This window comes from Carettochelys insculpta, chromosome 5 (assembly GCF_033958435.1).
Source record: "Carettochelys insculpta isolate YL-2023 chromosome 5, ASM3395843v1, whole genome shotgun sequence".
NCBI lineage: Eukaryota > Metazoa > Chordata > Testudines > Carettochelyidae > Carettochelys > Carettochelys insculpta.
The window spans coordinates 40,817,144-40,830,373 of record NC_134141.1 but is presented as its reverse complement, the minus strand read 5'-3'; the positions used below and the strand labels follow the sequence as shown (position 1 = coordinate 40,830,373).

The 13,230-nt window shown below is 40.6% G+C and overlaps 1 protein-coding gene across 4 annotated transcripts in view; it reads right to left on the bottom strand.

Annotated features, from left to right (window-relative positions):
• The window catches only part of TNFAIP8 (TNF alpha induced protein 8), an 80,031-nt gene that overhangs the window by 66,163 nt on the left and 638 nt on the right, over positions 1–13,230 (bottom strand). The gene's annotated exons all lie outside the window — the stretch shown is intronic.

The window sequence follows — 13,230 nt, the reverse complement described above, 5'->3', positions numbered from 1 at the left end:
CCACTAGCCCATGATGCCTTCCTCAGTATAATTTGAGTTCTTAACAGTTTTCTCTCCTTGAAAAGAATACTTAAAATAAAGACATTCAAAAGTGGCTCCTGTTTACACACAATTTCACGTGCATAAGTATTTTCAAAATCAGCAATTCAATAAACAATGCATAGCCTGGTTAAGAGCACGTGGGCCCTGCAGCCAGCCACTGTGAGCAGCACACAAGGGTGAGGCAGGCAGGGAGCCTGCTTGAGGCTCTAGCTAGGCCATGGGCTGGATCCAGCTCCCAGTTTGTATTTTGCCTGCCCCAGTCTACACCATGAATTAGGTAAGTATAATTTCACTGCTCACAGGTGTTGATTTTCCACACCACATCCAACAGTTATACTGACAAAAGTTTGTAGTATAGACCAGATAAGACCCATACGCAGGTGTGAACACACCCGTCCCTTCCTGCTAGGCATGGTGGACAGGTGTAAGAGGAAAAGGGAGGCAATGCCTCCCCTGCGTCTTAGCGCTCAACCTCCTCCTTCTTCCTATCCTTATTCTGACCATTCCTAAAGGCTCACACAAGGCAGCTTGCAGGCCCATGACTACTTCTGAAAGACACTATCAGTTTTCCACTTGTCAGGCCGATTAGCATAACATAGAACCTGTGAAGGAGATAAGTGGTTACTGACAAAAAACAGCTGCATATTATGTTCCCAGGACCTTAGTTTAAAATTTGCTTTAAATATCTCATTAGTTTGTGGCTAAAGCTTCTTTTAAACAGAAAAAAAAAGAAAACAACATCTCCACAGAACTTTTCATAAATATTTAGGTACACAATAATCTGTGTATTCAGCCTTCGCCTTAAATGCTTGGATCTTCAGACATTTTAAAATAAATTCTTCAAAAGATCACCCTGATCTAAAATCAGTGGCTAGGTAAGATAACCCAGCCTCAGGGTTATTTGCCCGCCCTGCCTCACACTGTACCTTAAACCCCACTCCCCATCCCCTGTCCTGCCTTCTGCGCCCCTCCTGCCCACCCTACAACCCAACACACTGCCTTGAGTTCCTCTTGAACCCTGATGCCTTGCTTTGGGTCCCTCACATGCCTCAACCCTTACTCCTGAAACTAGCATCCCCAGAACCCTACCCAACTTCTGTACCTCCTGACATTGCAGCTCCCTGCCCTGAGCCCATCATGTACCCCAACCCTGACTCCTGCACCCCCACAACCCAAGCCCACTGCCCTGAGCCTCCCACACTTCATCCCATACTTTTTTGGAGTATTTCCAATTGACTTGTAGATTTCTTTAGCATCTTAAAGCTGAGCTGTGTGTGGATAATGCACATTTTGGCGTTCGCTAGCTTGAGCAGTTAGAAAGGATAATACAAGTATTCCAAGAGTAATGTTCATATGTTTTATTTGATTTCAAATAAATAAATATCATAAACAATGCTCGTTAATTATCCCTTATTTTAATATATTTCCTTCTATACCTATGGACTGTTTGCAATACGTGGTTATATGTAGGTTTTTTTGTTCGTACTGGTGGTGCACATCCATGCCCTATCTCAGTATTGAGGTTTCACATAAGAAATTTTAACCTGCCTAAAAGAAAAACTGAACCCATCCAAGGATGGAAAATCTTAGAGGGAACACTGCTCCCGTGCCCTGCATGCCATCAGGAGAACCCTGACACATGCGCGGAGCTGAGGGCAGCTAGGAGAGCCCCGGGTGAGCCAAGACCCAAAAGAGAAGCTAAATGCACACAAATCCATGGGTCCAGATTTAATGGATCCAAGGGTACTAAGGGAAATGGCAGATGTCACTGCAGTATCTCTGAAAACTTGTGGAGATTGGGAGAGGTCCCAGATGATTTGAAAAAAGGTAAATGTAGCATCTATCTTGAAAAAAGGAAAGAAGGACAATCCAGGGAACTATAGACCAGTCAGCTTTACCTCAGTACCTGGAAAAATCATGGAGGGGTCCTCAGGGAATCCATTTTGATGCAGTTGGAAGATGGGAATGTGATTAAGAGCAGTGCACATGGATTCACGAAGGGCAAGTCATGCCTCACCAATCTGCTTAGCATCTATGATGAGATAACTGGCTCTGTGGACATGAGGAAGTCAATGGATGTGGTACACTTTGACTTTAGTAAAAGCTTTTGAAACAAACAAACAGTCTCCCATAACAATGGCTCAACGTCTGGTTGGCAGTCGGTTTCAAGTGGTATGCCCCAAGGATCAGTTCTAGAGCCAGCATTGTTCATCATCTTTAGAGAGGTGGTAGAATCTCCATCCCAAGGAGGTTTTTAAGCCCTGGCTTGAGGGATGATTTGGCTAGGATTGACCCTGCTTTAGGCTGGACGAGATGACCTCCTAAGAGGTCTTCGAACCCTAGGATTCTATGATTCCATGCAGGACAGTTATGAGATGTGATTGGGCAGGAGGGGTCCCCATGCACCCAGGCATACCTGCTATCAGCAGGGATGCTGGGAAAGAGGGGCAGGGCCAGGTTAGCTATAGGCAGAGTGGGGCGGGGAAGGAGGGGAAACATAGCCAGCTGGAGTGCTGGAGGTGGGGGAAGGGCTGGGTGAGGTGTGGGGAGGGGGGACACATTTACAAAAAAAGCACCCCCCCCACAAATTTCCTGCATACAGGCCTGCATGCTTCACATGCTTAAAAAACAGAACTCACCAGAAACGTCAACTGTATATTGTACTTCAGATATACTAATATGTTTAATGCAGAAGATAAGGGTTATATTCCCTGAGACGTCTGATAAATAATACGAAAGATTACCACAACCACTACCACCACATGGTTCCACTTAAGCTTTAGACATGTGAAATTAAAACAGTATTTGTTTGGAAATAGAAGTACCATTAAAGAGATGGTTAAAATACAGTGCCTTCAGATCATGGCTGTTCATAATATGTGAACACACACCAATTGTGCAATACATACATTTGTTCAAAAGTTCCCACATACCTCTGATTGCATTAGGTAATCAAGAGACAACTATACTTACATTATGACTGTCAGTTTCATTAATATAAGATTTGGAATTCAGAATTACTTTTCAAGTCTACGACCAGTGGAAATTGTAAATTAAGTGACATGGATGCCATCTCTGCAAATATCAAAGGTGGCGAAATTGCCTTGTAATGTGTAAGATATCTGAGATATCCGTTAAACCCTGGGCTAAATGTGTCAAACGTCCAAATGAATTCCATTTCAGATGTTACCCTCTATAATTGTGTGGCAAAACCTTTTGGTAGAAGAATGGCTACTTCCAAATCCTTTATTGAATGTTCACGGAAGTTACAGGGTTTCTCTATAGGCTTATACATATTCTGGTCCTATTAATGACAGGTGATCCTTCCCTCACCCCTTTTTACCCCCCCTCCTTCTTCCTTCCCCACTACACAACACTGGATTCATACTCCGCCCCTAATCTCAAGAAGCGGGTTTTACCCACAAAAGCTCACTGTCAAATAAATTTGTTAGTCTTTGGCTACGTCTGCACTAGCACACTATGTCAAAGTAGCGACATTGAAATAGGCTACTTCGATGTTTACCATCTACACATCCTCTAGGGCTGGTGCCGTCGACATTCCACGTTGAAGTAGCGACGGGGAACATCGAAAGGAGCTGCCCCGGAAGGAAATGTGGAGCGTCCACACACACAAGCACTCCCCGTCGAAATAAGGGGCCAGCAAAGCCCCAAGCCACTCCCTTAAAGGGCCCCTCCCAGACACACTTACCCCTCACAGCACGAGATCCACAGAGCCGACAACCAGTTGCAGACCCTGGAGATGTCACCACTCAGACACCAGTTGCAGATTGCCCAGGAGTCAAATAACATTCTACTAATCCTAAAGGATCAGACACATGACCTTCCGCCCCAGATTAATGAATATTTCTGATCTTATCCAATACATGCCTATAGTTCATTCTTATAACTAAGCTGAAATTCACTTTTAAGAGAGATAAAGGATAAATGCACATACATGGTTACAAAAGAAATACACATACAACATGAGAACAGTTTGGAGATCAGATTCATAGTAGAGATGGTGACCTTTGTAGTTAAAAAGCTTTCCTACATAATTAGTCCATAGATTATAGCCAAATTCCCATATTTCAGGGTGGATCCAAATCAGGCTTGCAGATTTCAAATCTTGCAAATCAAACTTCTCCTGATGAAGTTTAAGAAAATCTGAGATTAAAAAGGATTGGAACCCAAGGATCTTTCATAAAGATCCCAGCTTCTCCTCACATCTCAAGAGTCTTTACATGAACATAAGCAATTTACATAAGCAAACCTGGAGACTTTCAAGCAGACTTATTTCCAAAGACTCATGGTTAATTAGTTATATAGATTAACATAAAGTAATGCTTTCTACCATTCACAGATAATTTTGCACACAACACAGACAGGAACCTTTGGTTAAATTGTTAACCTCTAGTGAAATATGTGTGATCGCATTTGTGTGTGTTTGGAATCTACCAGTACGTCCCTTAAGGCTGAACTTGGGTCATTCATCCTGGATGCTTAATCCTTTCTTGGCCCTAAATCACAAATCCACATTTAAGAACTTGTAGATATTAATGTCACATGAAAACCTGTAAAAATGAAGCACATGCTGACTAGTTGCTGACCTCAGAACTTCCTGTCTGTATGCACACAAACATGGCCTTCACAGTTTCTCATCTCTATTTCCTATTTAACCCCAGAGTTCTCTTATTTCCTTCAGGGGTCTTCCTGCCCATTTAGGAAAGCTTAGTTATCTTCTTTCCACCCACTCAATACACACAAAGATTATTTATTTTATTAACTAAAATTTATTTAATACAACTGAAATATTTGACAAGGTTGGGGGGAAGAATTTGAGGCGATCATATTTCTTATGGGGACAGAGATGGAGTATTTAAGGGTGGTAACCAATCAGAATTCAAGAATTTCCTGACTAAAGTAATTTCTCAGTAACTGTACTTCCTTACAGAAATCATGCACCCTTAGATCAGAAATTTGACTCAAATGTATGGTTAGGAGTCAGCAACCACATATTAACTTTACTATGGCTGGCCAAAACATTTTTATTTCAATATAGTTATAACTCACGCTTGTTTAAAGCATTTATAGACAGAAGAAAATCTGATATCCCAAAGTTGTGGGAAAGTTAAAGGGAAAAAATTAAGTTTGTTTCAAAAAAGTGTTCACAAAATAAACAAATACGCCTCACGCATTAACATTTAGCTGTTACATGTATCCATAAAAATTCTGCAAGTAAGTTAAATATGTGGCCATTTCTCAATATTCCAAACTTTCACAGCTGTATGGACACAAGTGAAAAAAAAAAAAAAATCAGTCAAATTCTTCATGTTATTTGTGAACTTAGAGATTCTTTATACAGATAGACAGCATATTCAGCAGTAGTGTCAGTTTGCCACAGGGTAACCTTTTAATATCAACTTCAGACGCATATTCTGAAGCCTTCAGAAGTTTCATTGAGGATGTGGGTAGCAGAGGCAAAATATACCAAGATTGGTATACAGTAGACCCCCAACTAACACAGAGTGCATTCTTGCACAGCCCAGCACAAGTCAAATTTCACATAACTTGGGGGAGCCAGGACACTGACCAGTGTAGCACCGCCGTTTAATATTAATCCATCAAATTGGAAATGACTGACATACTGCATTTTATAACAAGCAGTCCTGCAGCACCTTAAAAACTAACAAATTTGTGATTTACTTCAAACATAAGAAATTTTGTTGCCACTGAGAATCAGGATGAGCATATTGCCTTATCTTCATCATTGAATTAAGACAAGATTCTTTTTGTGGAAGCCCAGACCAGCAAATATTAGAGCAAAGTTATTATTTTCATTTTTTGGACAACTGTTTTATAGCAAACTATTTTCACTCTGAATCATTTAGATATTACACTATTTAAAGCACAACTTCAGTACAATCCCAACTGCATTTTGTCTGAGGGGGAGGGGATTTTATGTGAATGTTATTCATCTATATTTGACGTTGTTTGAGAGGATTGCTCTCAGACTGACACGCACAGTTTTAAATTTCATTGAGATTTAAGGACATTTAAAACTAAGTACATGTTTAAATACCATTCCTGCATATGGTCCTTTTCCTATGCACTAGCACCTCTTATTCTGTAGGAAGAATTCACAAAGTCCAAGGTAAGTCTTTTTTTCTGTTCAACAAGTAAAGAAATGCCCACACAAAATAAGTGTGACCTAAAACTATTTTTAATATAGTTATTGTTTGGAGTACAAACAGTTGAACATCTAATCCAAAACAGTCTCATTGGAAACATCTCTGTTTAGAGTTATATTCTGCGACCCTTGCTCACACTGAGCAATACCTTATCTAGTTACAGCTTGAAGCTCTTTAATCTGGGACTCTCCCCTCCAGCAAGCTCCATAATCCGGCATAATTTTAGTTAGCTGGACAACCACTTATCATGGGTGTAGCCAAGTTTCTGGTGATCATATAGTTTGTTTGCAGTCACCAATCCTGGCTCTTAGTGTTCTGTGCTGTCATGTAACTGTAGTTTACTCCTAAATGTCTTCTAAGAGCCCCTTCAGCAGTGGAAGCTTTGTTAATGCTGGTAAACAATATTGACCTCTAACAGATTTTCTCATTTGACACCAGTCAGGTCCCAAGGATGCCAGACTAGAGAGGTTCAACCTGTACCACTTCGGAAGAGTTCCATTCAACAATATTTTAACATACAGTCTCCAGCAGAAAATATCAGATGAAGATGCGAAACAGTCTCTCAGTAGAATATTAAAAAAACACCCAACAACCCAATAATGATGGCTTTAAATAATCCAGTAACCTACAGAAACCACTTCAATTTTAGTCTGCAAAGTTTATCAGCAGCTCAGTTTGCGTTTCCTAAACCTCTCATTCAAGACCACTTCCTAAGAATAAGCACGGTATTTAGCTGTGCTTCTCATACAAGTATCTCGCTTAAGTAAAAATTGGATGCTTTTCTTTCAAAAAATTAAAACGACCATGGAATCAGTAAGAAGGGGGTTGAAAGTCAAACCATCATACGAAACACAGGAGCAGAAGTGAAAAATCAATTATTATCTTCTCTTAGATGACGTGAGGGGATTTTGGGATATCTTTATGCTGATCAGTTATTAATAAGTCTTTCTTCTGCTTTTCATACCATATCCTGAAGCACAGAATAAATCAGCATACAAAATATCAAACTTCCCCACAAACGATTCAGTCAATGAACTTAAGGATTGCTATATGTGTGAGGGAGCTTACTAGTTATAAACATACTGACAGATTTCCACAAGATCTGGACTGAGCCCAGTTCATTTTCTCATATGCAATCAAACCACAAACAGACCGTTAACAACTGTCATTCTCAACCAAGACTAGATTTGAAAAGCCTTAAAAGTCATGTGAGGCTACCATATCTATGTGCTTTTTGTTCAACACCACAAGTGTATTTTTTTTAAAATCTTTTTCTGAATGTTTGTCTAATAAATATCTTACCAAAGGGGGGAAATGGTGAACTTGTCACACATCCAAATCAGCATGACTGTGACCAATCATCATCCCTGTTCGGTACATTTGGCCATTCATAAGTTATCTGAACTTTGAAACTTTGTTGACTTTACAATATAAACTGAACTCTAGATAAATATTTAAAAGATGTCAAATAAAAAAACCCATATGTTTTATGTACAGGCTTGACATTTTAAACTGGGTATGCAGGACAGTCACACAGCCAAATAGTACCATTTGTACTTCAATGTAGAGGGCAGGAATTTTTCAGTAGGGTGTCACCAATCCATAGAAGAATTGGTTGTCACACACAACTGAGGAGCAAACAAACAAATCCCCTCCCCCCAAAGCAACAACAAAAAACCCCTCATTGATGTGGCTCCCAAGTAAGAAGCAGGAAAAAATAAAAAAAAGACACTTGCTTCACTCATGCAATTTTGAGGTAGGGTACAGGACCAGGCTGTGGCTGTAGGTGCAGGGTCTGGACAGGTGGTAGAGTGCAGGAGCCAGCTGAGGTGTTTATGGGAAGTTTGTGGGAAGGGGAGGAAGAGCATGTGGGAGGAGGCAGGGGATTGAAGTGCTTATGTGGTGCAGCTCTCAGGAACATAGGTGATGCCATGCCACCATGCACTTGCAGGAACTACTCCCCTGGCTGCTCACATGGGTGCAACTCATGGCTAATGGGAGCAATGCAGATGAATGAGAGCTTTCCTGCAGTGCTGTTTCCCCAGCAGGTGGGGAATCACGCCCCGGGCCATAAATTCCCAATCCCTACATTAAGGCATAATCTCTCACTTAATAAGTTTCAGAGAGAAAGCTGTGTTAGTCTGTTTCAGCAAATACAACAAGGAGCCCCATCACACTTTAAAGACTAACAAATTTATTACAGCATGAACTTTCATAAGCTGCAGCTTGCATCCTCAGATGCGGGAAATGAAAGAATCAGACGGCAGACACATATACCTCCAACACTCCCATATCTGTAAATACGCATATATCCCTGCAATCTGATTCTTTCACTCCATGCATCTGACGAGGTGAGTTGCAGCTCACAAAAGCTCATGCCACGATAAATTTGTTAGTCTTTAAGGAGCCACAGAATTCCTTGCTTTTTTTTTTTCTCTCTCAGCTAATGAAAATGTAATGCCCATTAAAGACTCCGAAGACCTATGCATGTGCATTGCGAAGCAAACACACCCTCTATGCTTTCTACATAAGAACATAAGAATGGCCATACTGGGTCAGACCAAAGGTCCATCCAGCCCAGCATCCCATCTGCCGACGGTGGCCAATGCCAGGTGCCCCAGAGAAGGAGAACAGAAGACAATGATCAAGTGATTTATCTCCTGCCATCCATCTCCTGCCCTTGTTCTGAAGGCTAGGGCACCATACTTTATCCCTGGCTAATAGCCATTTATGGACGTAACCTGCAAAAATTTATCAAGCTCTTTTTTAAACCCTAATAGAGTCCTGGCCTTCACAGCCTCCTCCGGCAAGGAGTTCCACAGGTTGATTGTGCGCTGTGTGAAGAAAAATTTCCTTTCATTAGTTTTGAACCTACTACCCATCAATTTCATTTGGTGTCCTCTAGTTCTTGTATTATGGGAAAAGGTAAATAATTCTTCTATATTCACTTTCTCCACACCATTCATGATTTTATATACCTCTATCATATCGCCCCTCAATCGCCTTTTTCCAAACTGAAAAGTCCCAGTCTCTCTAGCCTCTCCCCATATGGGACCCGTTCCAAGCCCCTAATCATCTTAGTCGCCCTTTTCTGAACCTTTTCTAATGCCAATATATCTTTTTTAAGGTGAGGAGACCACATCTGCACGCAGTACTCAAGATGTGGGCGTACCATAGTTTTATATAGGGGAAGTATGATATCTTTTGTCTTATGATCGATCCCTTTTTTAATAATTCCTAACATCCTATTTGCCTTACTAACTGCCGCTGCACACTGCGTGGATGTCTTCAGAGAACTATCCACTATAACTCCAAGATCCCTTTCCTGATCTGTCGTAGCTAAATTTGACCCCATCATGTAGTACGTGTAATTTGGGTTATTTTTTCCAACATGCATTACCTTACACTTACCCACATTAAATTTCATTTGCCATTTTGCTGCCCAATCACTCAGTTTGCTGAGATCTTTTTGTAGTTCTTCACAATCTGTTTTGGTTTTGACTGTCCTGAACAACTCGGTGTCATCTGCAAACTTTGCCACCTCACTGCTTACCTCATTTTCTAGATCATTGATGAACAAGTTGAACAGGATCGGTCCCAGGACTGACCCCTGGGGAACACCACTAGTTACCCTCCTCCATTGTGAAAATTTACCATTTATTCCCACCCTTTGTTTTCTGTCTTTTAACCAATTCCCGATCCATGAAAGGATCTGGCCTGAAATAATTCCAAAACCAATTTTGCAGTGAATATTTGATGTATTAAACAACATTTCATCTATCAATGAAATTAAAAAAAGAATCTGAGATTTATTGTATGAGCCATTCTGCATCCACTACTACTATTTAGCATCACAACAATTTTGTTGCTTAAATTTAGACAGAAAAACACTCCACACTTTGCTATGAGACATCATCCTTAGCACACATCATTTTCTTTTTCATATAAGATATACATAGCTCATTTTTACATAACACCAGCTTACATAGCCCTTGAACAATAGGGCCTGTTTTACTTAGTTGAAGCAAGAATGCTGTAGTGATCTCCAAAATTTAAGCACAGGGGCAGCCACCAATGAAAAGCAAAAAGGTACACTTCATTTAATGCCTCATTCAAGTGACAGCACCAGCGGTACCAACACGTCCCGCACCACAGCAGTGGTCATTTTGCTTGCGGCAGTGGCAGCTGCTAGCCTCGGCCTGGCCAATATAGAGTGGGGTACCTGGCCTTGCCTCCAGCTGGGGGCATAGCCCAGCCACTGACAAGCTACCCACAGCTTCGCCACAGGGTTCCACTTCCTGCCACTGCTGTGCAGAGCCACCCATGGCACTGGAGCCCAGGGGCCTGCTGAGTTCTCCTCCCCCCAGCCACCTATGCCTGCAGGGAGAGAGCAGTGCTGGGCAGCACCTGGAGCAGCTCTAAGAGCCAGGGACCTCTGGGGAGGGGAACTGCAGCAGGCCTAGGGAATTTTCTTCTGAGCCCCAGCAGGTTCAGTATTCACGAAAATTAAACACTTGAGAAGGCTGTTAACACCAAACCCTCGTGAAGGTCACAGACCTATTGTAGTTTATCACAAAGGTAATATGACTGCTTATCGTTATGATTCATTTCATATAGATAATACAAAAAAGCAACAAGTTAAAAACTTTTAAAATGATTCAAGTTGATTTGGATTTTGAATTGCTGATTATTGCAAAAAACAAACCCCACACCCCCACATTTCTATCCATCACTTTCACATCTTACCATAGGTGATAACTTTGTTTTGGTTTGCTTAATTTGTGATGCATGTATCTTATTCTAGGAACTTATCCATGCTTGTTCAGATTCTTTCCAAGCCGGTTCTAATGCACTTCAGTGTGACCTATGACCCACTTGCTACTAGTGCCCTCAGCCTCATCAACAGAGACTGTCAATTGCACTATTTTAGTGATGCCCACAAGAGATTAGGTTGAGGCCACAAAAATTCTTTTCACATAAAACCCAAACAGGATTTCAGCCTAGGTCCCCTATTCAAAGGGTTATGTAAGCACTCAGCTATGCTTTTGACTGTCTTTCAACGGGAATTTCCTATTTTAAAGCTGACAGCAGATAAATGGTTCCTGAATAGTTATTTCAACCAATGAACACAGCCAGCTAATCAACATTTTTTCTTTCTGTATACCAGACTAGTCAGAGTTTTTGCTTAGTAAACACATTGTATGAAGCATCTGTAAGGTGGTAAATATAGTATTTCAGAATGTGCATGCACCATTAGGTAAAGAAGAACTTTTATAGAAGCCTGAAATATCACTTGCAGGTTGAGTGTTCGGGGTTCCCCCCGCCTATTTGTATGAAAATTTACACCATATATACATAGGTCATTGGAGTTTATGTAAACTTTCACAGTAAAAAATCTGATCATGCAAATGGGTTTAACAACTGCTAGATCAGTGGTAAGCAAACTTTTTACGTCAGACTCCACTTTTCATCCCTGCAATTAGCAGGGACTTGCAACCTGTCCAATGTAATCCATACTGATGGAAATTTTGGTCATGTTCATATATTTAAAAAGCTCTCTTTCAAATGTGTAAGAAAATATGTAAAATGTAAAAACTTTATTAATTGGGATATAAATGTGAACACACATATATAAAAAACCATAACATTTTAATGATATGGATGAGCCTGAGACCAGCAGTCGATTGCACTGCACTGTCCCTTACAAAATTTCATGCCCCCCCCCACCAGGCATGCACCCCACTTTGCTCACCCCTGGTCTATATGAAGGTCTAAGTTTCAAAATAGAAAAATTCTTTGCACTGAATTCTGCATTTGATATTGTGAGTTCAGAAGAGTACTAAGTCTACCATATATATTTTACTAATAGCCATTTCTTTCTCATCTCCCAGGTAATTTTATTTTTAAAGACATGATAACTCCACAAATTATAGCTCAGATATAATTTTCTCTATGAAAGAGGTCAACCACAGATCATCAACATAGTGCCTTCTGGACTTAAAAGCTATGAAAACCCAAGTCACTAACATTAATGGGTGCATTAGGTGTTCCTTTGCCAGAAACAAAGGTTCCCCCCCCCACGGCCTTCAGCAGATATTTAAGGGGAAGTGAAAAGGAGGCAATTTAGTGAAATGGCAAATTTATAACATTTAGAGTTTTATCCTGAAACAATACTGGCATAATAAAAATCTTCCCAAATTAAAACCATTACATTATAATGAGCTTTAAATAGTTTTTATAAACTTAAGTAAAGTTTTATAGCTTTAAAATAAACAAAGTACCCACAACTCATGTATGTTGAGCAATACAATTGACAATTGTAATTTGTTCTAGACTTTTCTGATTACACCAAAGTTGCTAGAGGTGAAAATTTTCACCTTAACAATAGCACCACTTATTCGTTTCATGTTGGAGCCTCAGCAAAGAAGTATTTTTATAGTTAAGAAAACAGTCCAGGGTTTCCGAAAATCAACATGTCAGACTAGCAACAATATTGGCAACAAATTTAGACCTTCATTGCTCCCAGGATCTCTCCAATGGTTAGTCCATTTCAGACAGTGCATGAAATCAGCTATTTTTTTTTCAGCCCTCTTCTGATTTCGTAACTTTTAAGTTATTCTACATACATCTCCTGCCACCTGTTGCTAGCAGTTAGCAGGGAAGCTTATTTGAATACTGGTTTTGGTCAAGGCAAGTTTATGTTTCCGGCTAATGCTCTGCACAGAGTTTTTATGCAAGGTGGATGGTTAGGACAACATCTGCTCGTTACTGGGGTTTCCCCCTGACATATAACTCTCTCCCTCCACATGGCTAGGAAGTCTGTAACCAGCATGAAGCAAACCAAACCAGCAATCCTGTAGCACTTTAAAGACTAACAAACTAATTTATTAGGTGATGAGCTTTTGTGGGACAGACCCCCTTCTTTGAATCTATAGCATTTCCAGTCCAGACCGACAGTTATAGAACACTTGTTTTGACCTCTGTCCCATGAAACCTCATC